The sequence below is a fragment of the Zalophus californianus genome, chromosome 2 (genome assembly GCF_009762305.2).
Source record: "Zalophus californianus isolate mZalCal1 chromosome 2, mZalCal1.pri.v2, whole genome shotgun sequence".
In the NCBI taxonomy this organism is placed as follows: Eukaryota; Metazoa; Chordata; class Mammalia; order Carnivora; family Otariidae; genus Zalophus; species Zalophus californianus.
Window position 1 is genome coordinate 62,537,799 of NC_045596.1, and position 12,261 is coordinate 62,550,059.

Sequence of the window (12,261 nt, forward strand, 5' to 3'; positions counted from 1 at the left end):
TTGAGAATAAACTATAGAGAATCTGGTATTTTATTTTGAGTACTTCGAATTCTAGAAAGCATTAAAATGCCCCCCAAATTTGCTGAGGCTTACATAGAGGAACCTAGATTGGAAAATATATCTATTTGACAGAAATTCCAAAGTAATTTTTTTGTAAATCTGCCCTAAAGGTCATACCTTTCATATACTTTAATTGGACCTTTATCCTACTAAAGGGTTAGAGTACCATAGAAAAACACTTCTCAAAGTGTATTTCTTGAGTGTATTTCTTAAAGATATTAACAAGTGTTATTGGAGAGAAGGAAGGTTTCTGTAATCAAATATGATGAAAGTGCTAAAGATGTTTCTTTACTACCTGACTTCTCAGAATCATTAATACATTAATATGTTAGTGTGTATTATATAATCCCTGGTAGGTGGCATTTTTCACATTTTACCATAGAATTTTTTTCTTTTTTCTTTTTTAAAGATTTTTATTTATTTGAGAGAGAGAGAGAACATGAGCATACAAGTGGGGTGGTAGAGAGAGAGGGGCAGAGGAAGAGGGAGAAGCGGACGCCCCACTGGACATGGAGTTCGATATGGGGCTTGATTACAGGACCCTGAGATTATGACCTGAGCTGAAGAAAGATGCTTAACCAACTGAGCCACCCAGGCACCCCCAGAATTTTTTTTCATAGGAGTGTCTTGTGAGACTAAAGTTATTCGAAACACAATTAATCTTGGAGTATATATGAGTTTTTGCATATAGCCTATGAAGTCTATATTTGCTACAGGTTACTCCTCTGTCCTCCTCTCTCTGGGCACTCTCAGTTGTACCCATGGCCTTCAAGGTCGCTTGTAGTCTGATATTGCCCATATATGTAAATCTTATCAGCTCTGTTTCCTGAGCTCCACATCCATATGTACATCTGCCTACCTAACTTTTCCAACTGGGTACTAAGGCCTTCAAATTCAGTTATCCAAAAGTGAACTCAGTATCTTCCTCTTAAATCTGCTCCTCCTGCTCCTCTCCTATCTTATGAAAGATCACTAATATTCACTTGGTTGCCCAAGCCATATACCTGGATCCAACCTTAAGTCTTGCCATTCATTTCTCTTTTCTCATCCAGCCATCAACATGACCTAATTTTCCCAGTTCTGTATATCTCTTAAGTAAGTCCACTTCACTCAAATTGCATCTAACTTAATTTAAGCCTTCATCATCTTATACAGATTGCTAAAATAGCCCTTTAACTCAGCACTGTTCAATAAGATGCAATATAATGCAAGCCACAAACCCAAATCGTGAACGGAATTTTAAAATTTCTGATAACCACATTAAAAAAATAAGGCAAAATAGGTGAAATTAGTTTTTATAATATATTTTTATTTAGCCCAATATATCAAAAATACTATCATTTCAACATATAATCAGTATAATATATGTATAAATTATTGATATTTTACATTCTTACTTTTGTGCTATGTCTTTGAAATCCAGTGTGTATTTTACACTTTTGGCCATCTCAGTTTGTGTTAGCCATAATTGAAGAGCTCAATAGCTACGTGTGGTTGATGGCTGTAATGGACAGCACAGCTCTTAAGTTGTTTTCCTTTCTGTAGATTCTGTCCTTTCTTATGCATTCTCCCCAAGGCAGACAGTGTGGTGTACCTGATTGTATCACTCCATTGTTTAAGATCCTTGGTTGATTGCACATTGCCTCACCCTTCAAGACCCATGATAATAAGCTATACTTACCTCTCCAGCCTCATTTCATTTAACCCTACTCTAAATTCCATGCATACTGATTTATTTGAGGTTATTTCCCACAGATATCATGCTTTCTCTCCTCTAGCCTTTGAACATGTGACTTCTGCTTGGAATAAATCTTCCCTACCACTTAGCCAGGTAAGTTCATATTCAGGTCTCAGCCTAGATTTCATTTCTTCCAGGAAATCTTCTCTAAAATGCCAACTCTGAATTAGGTGCTACTCCTATGAACTCTCATTGTACATTTACATGTATAATATTAGTACTTACTGAACTATATCTTATATATAGTTAAAATATATACTTTTTATATCATTTATTAATAACATCTCTAATAGCTAGACTGTGAACTATAAAGGTAGGAGTTATCTGTTCTTAATTCTATGATTTAACTAACTAGACTAAAAACTCCTTGAAGAGCAAGCACATGGTATATGCTCAATATAGGATTTTGAAGTGAAAGAATAGAAAAAATAATGTGACAGCGAAAAGACCTCTGGCCTACCTTCTCTGATGCCATCATTAGTTCCTAATTCCCCACAACTAGAAGTATATTCATTCTTTTTTTCAATTTAAGTTTTTATTTAAATTCCAGTTAGTTTAGTTTCAGGTATACAAGATAGTGATTCAGCACTTTCATACACACCCAGTTCTCATCTAGCAAGTGCACTTCTTAATCCCCATAACCTATTTTACCCATCCCTCCAACCACCGCCCCTCTGTGACCATCAGTTTGTTCTCTAGAGTTAAAAGTCTGGGGGCACCTGGGTGGTTTGGTCGGTTAAGAGTCTGCCTTCAGCTCAGGTCATGATCCCAGTGTCCTGGGATCGAGTCCCCCATCGAGCTCCCTGCTCACTGGGGAGTCTGCTTCTCCCTCTGCCTGCTGCTCCCCCTGCTTGTGCTCTCTCTCTCTCTCAAATAAATAAATAAAATCTTTAAAAAAATAAATAAAAGTCTGTTTCTTGGTTTGCCTCCCTCTCTCTTTTTTTCCCCTTTGCTCATTTGTTTTGTTTCTTAAGTTCCACATAAAAGTGGAATTGTGTGGTATTTGTCTTTCTCTGACTTATTTTGCTTAGCATTATACTCTCTAGCTCCATCCATGTCATTGCAAATGGCAAGATTTCACTCTTTTTTATGGCTCAGTAATATCCCATTGTATATATATATGCCACATCTTTATCCATTCATCAGTCAATGGACACTTGGGTGTTTCCATAATTTGGCTATTGTAGATAATGCTGCTATGAACTGGGATGCATGTATCCCTTTAAATTAGTGTTTTTATATCCTTTGGGTAAATACCCAGTAGTGTAATTGCTGGATCATAGGATAGTTCTATTTTTAATTTTTGAGGAACCTCCATACTCTTTTCCAGAGTGGCCACACCAGTTTGCATTCCCAACAACAGTGCATGAGAGTATCTTTTTTCTCCACATCCTTGCCAACACTTGTTATTTCTTGTGTTTTTGGTTTTAGCCATTCTGATATGTGGGAGGTGATACCTCATTGTGGTTTTGATTTGTATTTCCCTGATGATGAATTATGTTGAGCATCTTTTCATGTGTCTGTTGGCCATCTGTATGTCATCTTTAGAGAAATGTCTGTTCATGTCTTTTGCCCATTTTTTAACTGGAGTATTTGTTTTTTGGGTGTTGAGTTGTATAAATTCTTTATATATTTTGGATACTAACCCTTTATCAGATATATCATTTGCAAGGATCTTCTCCCATTCCTTAGGTTGCCTTTTAGTTTTGTTGATTGTTTCCTTTGCTGTGCAGAAGCTTTTTATTTTTATGAAGTCCCAATAGTTTATTTTTGCTTTTGTTTCCTGTGAATCAGGAGACCTATCTAGAAAAAAATTGCTACAGCCAATGTCAGAGAAGTTACTGTCTGTATTTTCTTCTAGGATTTTTATGGGTTCAGGTCTCACATTTAGGTCTTTAATCCATTTTGAATTTATTTTTATATGGTGTAAGAAAGTGGCTCAGTTTCATTCTTTTGCATGTTGCTGTCCAGTTTTCCCAATACCCTTTGTTGGAGAGACTATCTTTTTCCTCTTGGAAATTCTTTCTTGCTATGTAGAAGATTAGTTGACCCTATAGTTTTGGGTTCCTTTCTGGGTTTTCTATTCTGTTCCATTGATTTATGTGTCTATTTTTGTGCTAGTACCATACTGTTGTGACTAATATACAACTTTGTAATATAACTTGAAGTCTGAAATTGTGATGCCTCCAGCTTTGCTTTTCTTTTTCAAGGTTGTTTTGGCTACTCAGGGTCTTTTGTGGTTCCATACCCATTTTTAGGATTATTTGTAATAGTTCTGTGAAAAATGCTGTTGGTGTTTTGATAGGGATTGCATTAAAAACTACCCAAAATAGATTGCTTTGGGTAGTATACACATTTTAACAATATTTGTTCTTCCAATCCATGAACATGGAATGTTTCCATTTTTGTTTGTGTCATTTTCAATTTCTTTCATCAGTGTTTTATAGTTTTCAGAGTACAGGTCTTTTACCACTTTGATTAGGTCTATTCCTAGGTATCTTATTGGTTTTAATGTGACTGTAAATGAGATTGATTCCTTAATTATTCTTTCTGCTGCTTCATTGTTGGTGTATAGAAAAGCAACAGATTTCTGTACATTGATTTTGTATCCTGTGAGTTTACTGAATTTGTTTATCAGTTTTTGGTGGAGTCTTTCAGGTTTTTTAGATAGAGTATCATGTCATCTGCAAATAGTGAAAGTTTGACTTTTTCCTTGCCGATTTGGATGCCTTTTATTTCTTTTCGTTGTCCGATTGCTGTTGCTAGGAATTCCAGTACTATGTTAAATAAAGTGGTGAGAGTAGACATCCCTGTCTTGTTCTTGACCATAGAGGAAAAGCTTTCAGTTTTTCCCCATTGAGGATGGTATTAGCTGTGGGTTTTTCATATATGGCCTTTATTGTGTTGACGTATGTTCCCTCTAAATATACTTTGTTAAGGGTTTTTATCATGAGTGGATGTTGTACTTTGTCAAATGCTTTTTGTGCATCTATTGAAAGGATCATATGGTTATTTTGTGATGTATCACAATGATTGATTTGAGAATATTGAACTACCCTTGCATCCCAGGAAAAAATCCCACTTGATCATGGTTAATATTTTTTTAATGTATTGTTGGATTCGGTTTTCTAGTATTTAATTGAGGCATTTTGCATCCATGTTATCGGGGATATTGGCCTGTTGTTCTCTTTTATAGTATAGTCTTTTTTTTAAAGATTTTATTTATCAGAGAGAGAGAGAGAGAAAGAGAGAGCACAAGCAGGGAGAGCTGCAGGCAGAGCAGGCAGAGGGAGCAGCAGGCTCCCAGCTGAGCAAGGAGCCCAATGCAGGACTTGATCCCAGGACTCTGGGATCATGACCTGAGCTGAAGGCAGATGTTTTTTTTTTTTTTAATTTAATTTAATTTTATCATAATTTAATTTTATTATGTTATGTTAGTCACCATACAGTACATCATTAGTTTTTGATGTAGTGTTCCATGATTCATTGTTTTCATATAACACCCAGTGCTCCATGCAATACGTGCCCTCCTTAATACCCATCACTGGGCTAACCCATCCCCCCCACCCCCCTCCACTCTAAAACCCTCAGTTTGTTTCTCGGAGTCCATAGTCTCTCATGGTTCATCTCCGCCTCTGATTCCAACCTCTTCATTTTTCCCTTCCTTCTCCTAATGTCCTCCATGCTATTCCTTATGTTCCACAAATAAGTGAAACCATATGATAATTGACTTTCTCTGCTTGACTTATTTCACTTAGTATACTCTCCTCCAGTGCCATCTATGTTGATGTAAAAGTTGGGTATTCATCCTTTCTGATGGCTGAGTAATATTCCATTGTATATATGGACCACATCTTCTTTATCCATTCATCTGTTGAAGGGCATCCCGGCTCTTTCCACAGTTTGGCTATTGCGGACACTGCTGCTATGAACATTGGGGTGCATATGGCCCTTCTTTTCACTACATCTGTGTCTTTGGGGTAAATACCCAGGAGTGCAATTGCTGGGTCATAGGGTAGCTCAATTTTTAATTTTTTGAGGCACTTCCACACTGTTTTCCAAAGTGGCTGTACCAACTTGCATTCCCATGAATAGTGTAAGAGGGTTCCCCTTTCTCCACAACCTCACCAACATTTGTTGTTTGTTGCCTTGCCAATTTTTGCCATTCTAACTGGTGTAAGGTGGTATCTCAATGTGGTTTTGATTTGAATTTCCCTGATGGCCAATGATGATGAACATTTTTTCATGTGTCTGTTAGCCATTTGTATGTGTTCTTTGGAGAAGTGTCTGTTCATGTCTTCTGCCCATTTTTTGACTTGATTATTTGTTTTTTTGGGTGTTAAGTTTCAGAAGTTCTTTACAGATCTTGGATATCAGCCCTTTGTCTGTAGTGTCATTTGCAAATATCTTCTCCCACTGAAGGGAGACGCTTAACCAACTGAGCTGCCCAGCTGTCCCTACAGTATAGTCTTGATCTGGTTTTGGTGCCAGGGTAATGCTGGCCTCATAGAGTGAATTTGGAAGTTTTCCTTCCTTTTCTGTTTTTTTTTTTTTTTGGAATTGTTTGAGAAGAATAGGTATTAACTCCTTTAAATGTTTGATAGAATTCCCCTCAAGCCATCTGGCCCTGGACTTTTGTTTTTCGGAAGATTTTTGATTCAATTTCTTTGCTGGTTATGGGTCTGTTTCAGTTTTGGTAGTTTATATGTTTCTAGGAATTTATCTATTTCTTCCAGGTTGTCCAATTTGTTGGCATATAGTTTTTCGTAATATTCTCTTATAATTGTATTTCTGTGGTGTTTGTTGTTATTTCTCCTCTCTCATTTGTGATTTTATTTATTTGGGCCCTTTCTCTCTGTCTGTCTGTCTCTCTCTTTTTTTTTTTTGATAAGTCTGGCTAGAGATTTATTATTTTTATTAATTTTTTCAAAGAACCAGCTCCTGGTTTCATTAATTGGTTCTATTTTTTTTTTGTCCCTATATCATTTATTTCTGCTCTAACCTTTATTATTTCCTTCCTTCTGCTGGCTTTAGACTTTGTTTATTGTTCTTTTTCTAGTTCCTTTAGTTATAAGGTTAGTTTGTTTATTTGAGATTTTTCTTGTTTCTTGAGGTAAGCCTGTATCGCTATATACTTCCCTCTCTTAGGACAGATTTTTGCTGCATCCCAAAGGTTTTGGACTGTTATGTTTTCATTTTCATTTGTTTCCATGTGAGTTTTTATTTCTTCTTTGATTTCTTGGTTGCCCTATTCATTGTTTAGTAGGATGTTGTTTAACCTCTATGTATTTATGGTCCTTCCAAATTTTTTCTTATGGTTGACTTCTAGTTTCATAGTGTTATGGTCAGAAAAGGTTCATGGTATCATTTAAATCTTTTTATATTTGTTGAGGCCTGTTTTGTGGCTTAATATGTGATCTCTTCTGGAGAATGTTCCATGTGCATTGAAAAGAATGTGTATTCTGCTATTTTAGGATGGGAGGTTCTGGACCAGATGGACTTAATAGATATATTCCTTTTTAGTTTTTGTTTGTCTGGGAAACTTCATCTCTCCTGTTTGAATGGATAGAGGATAGAGGATTCCTGGCTGCAGATTTTTCCCATTCAGCCCGGTGAATATATCATGCCGCTCTCTCCTGGCCCCCCAAGTTTCTGTTGAGAAATTTTCCAGCTAGCCTTATGGGTTTTCCCTTGTATGTTAAGAACTTCTTTTGTCTTGCTGCTTTTAAGATTTTTTTTCTTTATCATTATATTTTGCAAATTTAATTACAATAGGTGTTGGTGTTGGCCTGCTTTTGTTGATTTTGATGGGAGTTCTCTGTGACTCCTCATCTGGATGTTTGTTTCCTTTCCCAAATTAGGGAATTTTCTTCTATTATTTCTTGAAATAAAGTTTCTGCCACCTTTCTATCTCTTCTTCTTCTGGGATTCTTATAATACGAATGTTATTATGTTTGATGGAGTCACTTAGTTCCCTAAGTCTATTATCATGTTCTATAATTTTTCTTTCTTTTTTTTGTTCAGCTTCATTATTTTCCATTATTTTGTCTTCTAGGTCACTAAGTCATTCCTCTGCTTCTTCCCACCTTCTATTCATTGCATCATGTCTGTTTCCAATCTCATTTATTGCATTCTTTATTGGTTGATTTTTTTTAACTCTTTTATCTCTGTGGTGAGGGTCTCCCTGATGTCTTCTATTCTTTTCTCAAACCCAGTGAATATTCTTATGATTGTTGCTTTACATTTTCCAGCAGGCATGTTACTTATATCTGTTTTGCTTAGATCTCTGGCCATGGCCTTATCTCGTTCTTTCATTTGGGATAAATTCCTCTCTCTTCACATTTTGTCTAACTTCTGCCTTCTTCTCTGTGTTAGAAAAGCCAGTTATGTCTCCTGCTCCTGAAAGTAATGGCCTTATGCCCAGGGTCTGGTGCTACAGGGAATGTTTCTGGAGTGTGTTGCATGTACTCTGCTGTTGTGTTGTCACTGGCTCTATCCTTCAGGCCAGTCATCTGCAGAGGCTCTCCTTGTGGCAGGGTTTGGTCCCTGGCTGAATGTGGTGAGTTTTCACTAGGTGTGCTCTGGTTTGCTTGTGAAATGAGACTTGACACCAACTCTACCAGAACGGAAGCCCTGCAGAACTGTCTGGTCAGGAGACATGGTGTAGGCAGGGTTTTGTGGCTGGTTTCTGGCAGAGGGGCTCACCATGTTGGGACTGAGGCAAGCTTGATTTAGAAGGTTAGTCCTGGCAGAGCATAGGAGGATGGGGTTGGCATAAGCAGGTTAGGCAACCAGTGTCCACGCTAAGCTGCTTTCATCAGGTGGCTCTGTGTTTATGCTGAGGGGCGGGGAAAGAAAATGGTACAGACAGCTCCTTTGTACTCAGAGAAGCATCTCCTAGAATGCTGCCTACCAGGGATGTGCTCTGAGAAGAGTGAATAATCTGCCCCTTTGTGCCTTTCGTATTTTTTAGATTGCTGTTTCCTTGCTGTCTTCCCTTGGGCTGTTTGCCTGCTTTCTCTCCTGGAGAAGTGCAGTACCCTTGGGGCTCTATCCCACTAAGCAGGCTGACCTTTAAAACTCCAGGCTTTAAACCCTGCTGGTTGCAAAAACTCATGAAATTCAGCCCCTCTCATTTTCTAAGCCAGTGGCTTTGTTCTCCTTGTGCATTCCCTGGTGTGCTTCTCTCTAGTCCTTCTGTGACTGTGGTTCCCTGCCCTCTGCAGCACACAAGCTCTGTTTCACCCCCAAACCTACCTTCTTCATTGTGGCCTCATTTATCCCTTTCGTTGTGGATTTTGTTCTGTCAGTCTTTAGATTGATTTCTTGGGTATTTAGGATGATTTGATAGTTACTGTGTTTGTGGGACAAGATGAGCCTAGGGTCCTCCTACTTCACCACTATCTTCCTCCCCTCTCTAGGAGTATATTCATTCTGTAAATATTGCTTTCTCTGCTGTTTGTCAAGCACTGGGCTAGGTATTTCCTGGCATTGTGGGAAATAGCATGCCTTATAAATCAACAATAATACATATTTCTTTTACATTATGTGATAGTATGATAGCCATAAATTAGCATGCATCAAAGAATTATCCTGAGTTAAAATTCTGTGATTACAAGAAACAGACCCATTTCTGATTAACATAACAAACACAGGGGATTTATTGGAAAGATACTGGAGGTAGGCCACAAAATAGAAGGAAGAACTAAACAACCAAACTTTAGGAAGCTTTGGAAAGGACAGAAACAAGATAGCTCCAGATTTCTAGCCTCAGGAGCTCACAGACATGGTTACCAATTATCTTTCCATCAGATTACTTGGGTAGGTTCTAGGTGTATTTGCTTGGGAGTCAAATTCTTAGGGGAAAAAAAAAAACTGGGCCACAATTAAAAAAAGAAAAAGGAAACAAAAACTGGTCTAGGATCACATATCTACCTCTCTGGTCAAGATCAAGGAGTAGTCCTGGAAGAAGGTGCGGTATTAGGAAAGTATTCTAGGAAGACAAAAACGATATCTTCTACTGTCATGAAAATATCTCTCAGGGACTAAGTGTCATGGAGTGGGCACCTAAAGGGCTTAGTCAACTTTTTAATGATTATTATTTTAATTATCTATTTATTATGTAGAAGATCCAATAATCCAAGGAATATCTTAGTCTTTGTATCTGATTCATTCATTTATAATTTATATTCATTTATTCAAACATAGAGGATCTATCATGCCAGATACTGTTAAGTGACAGGGTTATAAAGATGAATTAAACATAGTCCCCACCTTCAGAGAACTTGATCTTATATGAAAATTGTTATGGTTGGATAGTATGGAGAAATTGGAGTAAGCTTCATAGAAGAGTTTGTGCTAGGATGAAATTACCCACTGGACAAACAGTAGGAAAAAGTTCTAGAAATCCAACAGAGGGAATGGCAGATGAGCAGTAATGAAAATAGAAGAGAGATTTATGTGTTTAAGAACTACATGTAATTCAGCATTTCAGTAAAATAATGTGTCCTTATATGTGTGTTGGGAGGGTTGCGGCAGAGAAAATGGTTAGTGATGAGACTGGACTGCTAAGCAGGAGTCAGATTGTGAAGAGCTTTGTATAATAGGATCGGGGATTTAAATTTCATCTTTATACAGTGGGAATGCATGAAGAGTCTGGAGCAAGGAACTGTGATGATCAGATTTCCATATTAAAATGAATACATGGTGGCTATATAATCAACAGATTGAATAGAAGAGAAATTAAAGTTAAATTTGCTAAGTATTATATTGTAAAATCAAGGAGAAGAATGATAAGGCTTGAAAATGAGCAATGACAATTGAGAGAGAAGGAGGCAGATAAAGAACATATTTAGGAGGTGTTGTGTAAGACGTTATAAATTGGGAGTTGTCTTTTTTTTAATTGGTGTCCAGTAACAGAAGACTGAATTCAGGGGTGACTGGGTGGCTCAGTCATTAAGTGTCTGCCTTCGGCTCAGGTCATGATCTCAGGGTCCTGGAATCGAGCCCCGCATCGGGCTCCCTGCTCAGTGGGAAGCCTGCTTCTCCCTCTTCCACTCCCCCTGCTTGTGTTCCCTCTCTCGCTGTGTCTCTCTCTGTCAAATAAATAAATAAAATCTTTTTCTTTTTAAAAAAAAGAAGACTGAATTCAAATAATAAGGGAGTTCATTGGCTCACATATCTGGGAAGTTCAGAGGAAAAGAGGTGTTAGTCTCAATAGTGTCATATGAAGTTTGTTTTCACCTTGCAATTCTGCCTTCAATAGTGTCAGATTATTTCAAGCCTCGTTTCCTTCCTGGTGACAAAATGACTGCAGCAATGTCTCAAAATACCACAAGATCCAGAAAGAGAAAGAATGTGGGTGGCCTTTTAGAGGTTTTCTTAGAAGAGAGAGAAAACCAAAAGTTATCTTCCCATTCCTGACCTAATCGTTATGGCCAGGAGATTTCAAATTTGCCTAAACTTGTTTGTCTGAACCTAATCACTTTAGCAAGGAGTATGAGCCAAACTTCAGGAATAGGATCAACTTCCCACAAGCATAGGACTCTAAGGAATGGGATAGATCCCACAGTGAAAGCTTAGACAGGAGAGATGAGTGCTAGGTAAGTCAATTTAGGAGATTGTTTACTACGGGGTGTGTACTCTTTCCAGAATACTGATGGTGAGAGGAAGAAGAATATACAGAGAGATGCAGGATTGAAGGAAATGATTTTTTTCTTTCTACTTTTCCCTCCTCCCTTTCCCCTTCCTCCCTTCCTCCTTTCTTCCTTCCTTCCCTTCCTTCCTTCCTTCATTCCTTCCTTCCTTCCTTCCCTTCCTTCCTTCCTCCCTTCATTCCTTCCTTCCTTCCTCCCTCCCTCCCTCCCTCCTTCCCTTCCTTCCAAGATAATTAAGCATGTTTATAAGCTCATACATTAATTTACATCTCATTGGCCAACGCTGTGTCACAGGGCTATACCAGCTTCAAGGGATGCTGAGAAAAGTACATACTGGCTATGCAGTAGAAGGCAGCAAAAGAGAAAGAAAATGAACAGCTGGTGAGTTCCTAAACATAAGAATTTGCTATACTAGTTCTTTTGAAGTCTTTTTGTCCCCAACTCCCATGATTTGGGGAGTGTGTTTTCTTTTTGTGTTTGAGATATCAAAATTACATGACAATGCTGTAGGTCTATTACAAAGTCAGAGTTCAACAATGTAGGGGAAAGGAAATGCATTCCCTTCCTTTTTTTTTTTTACAAAGATTGTAAAGTGAATGGAGTGGGAATTGGAAGCACATGCTCCAGATTTTACTTTACCAGATAATGCTGAGGCAGGAATTTTGTCTTCTTGGATGGACCTCTAGCCAGCAGGAAGTGAATGGCTCCATGGGATAGATATGAACACTTGAATCATAGAGCATTAAGTCTTAGCAGTCAGTGTGTGACACAGTAACTCTTTGATCCGGCACAATAAGAAGTGTCAGC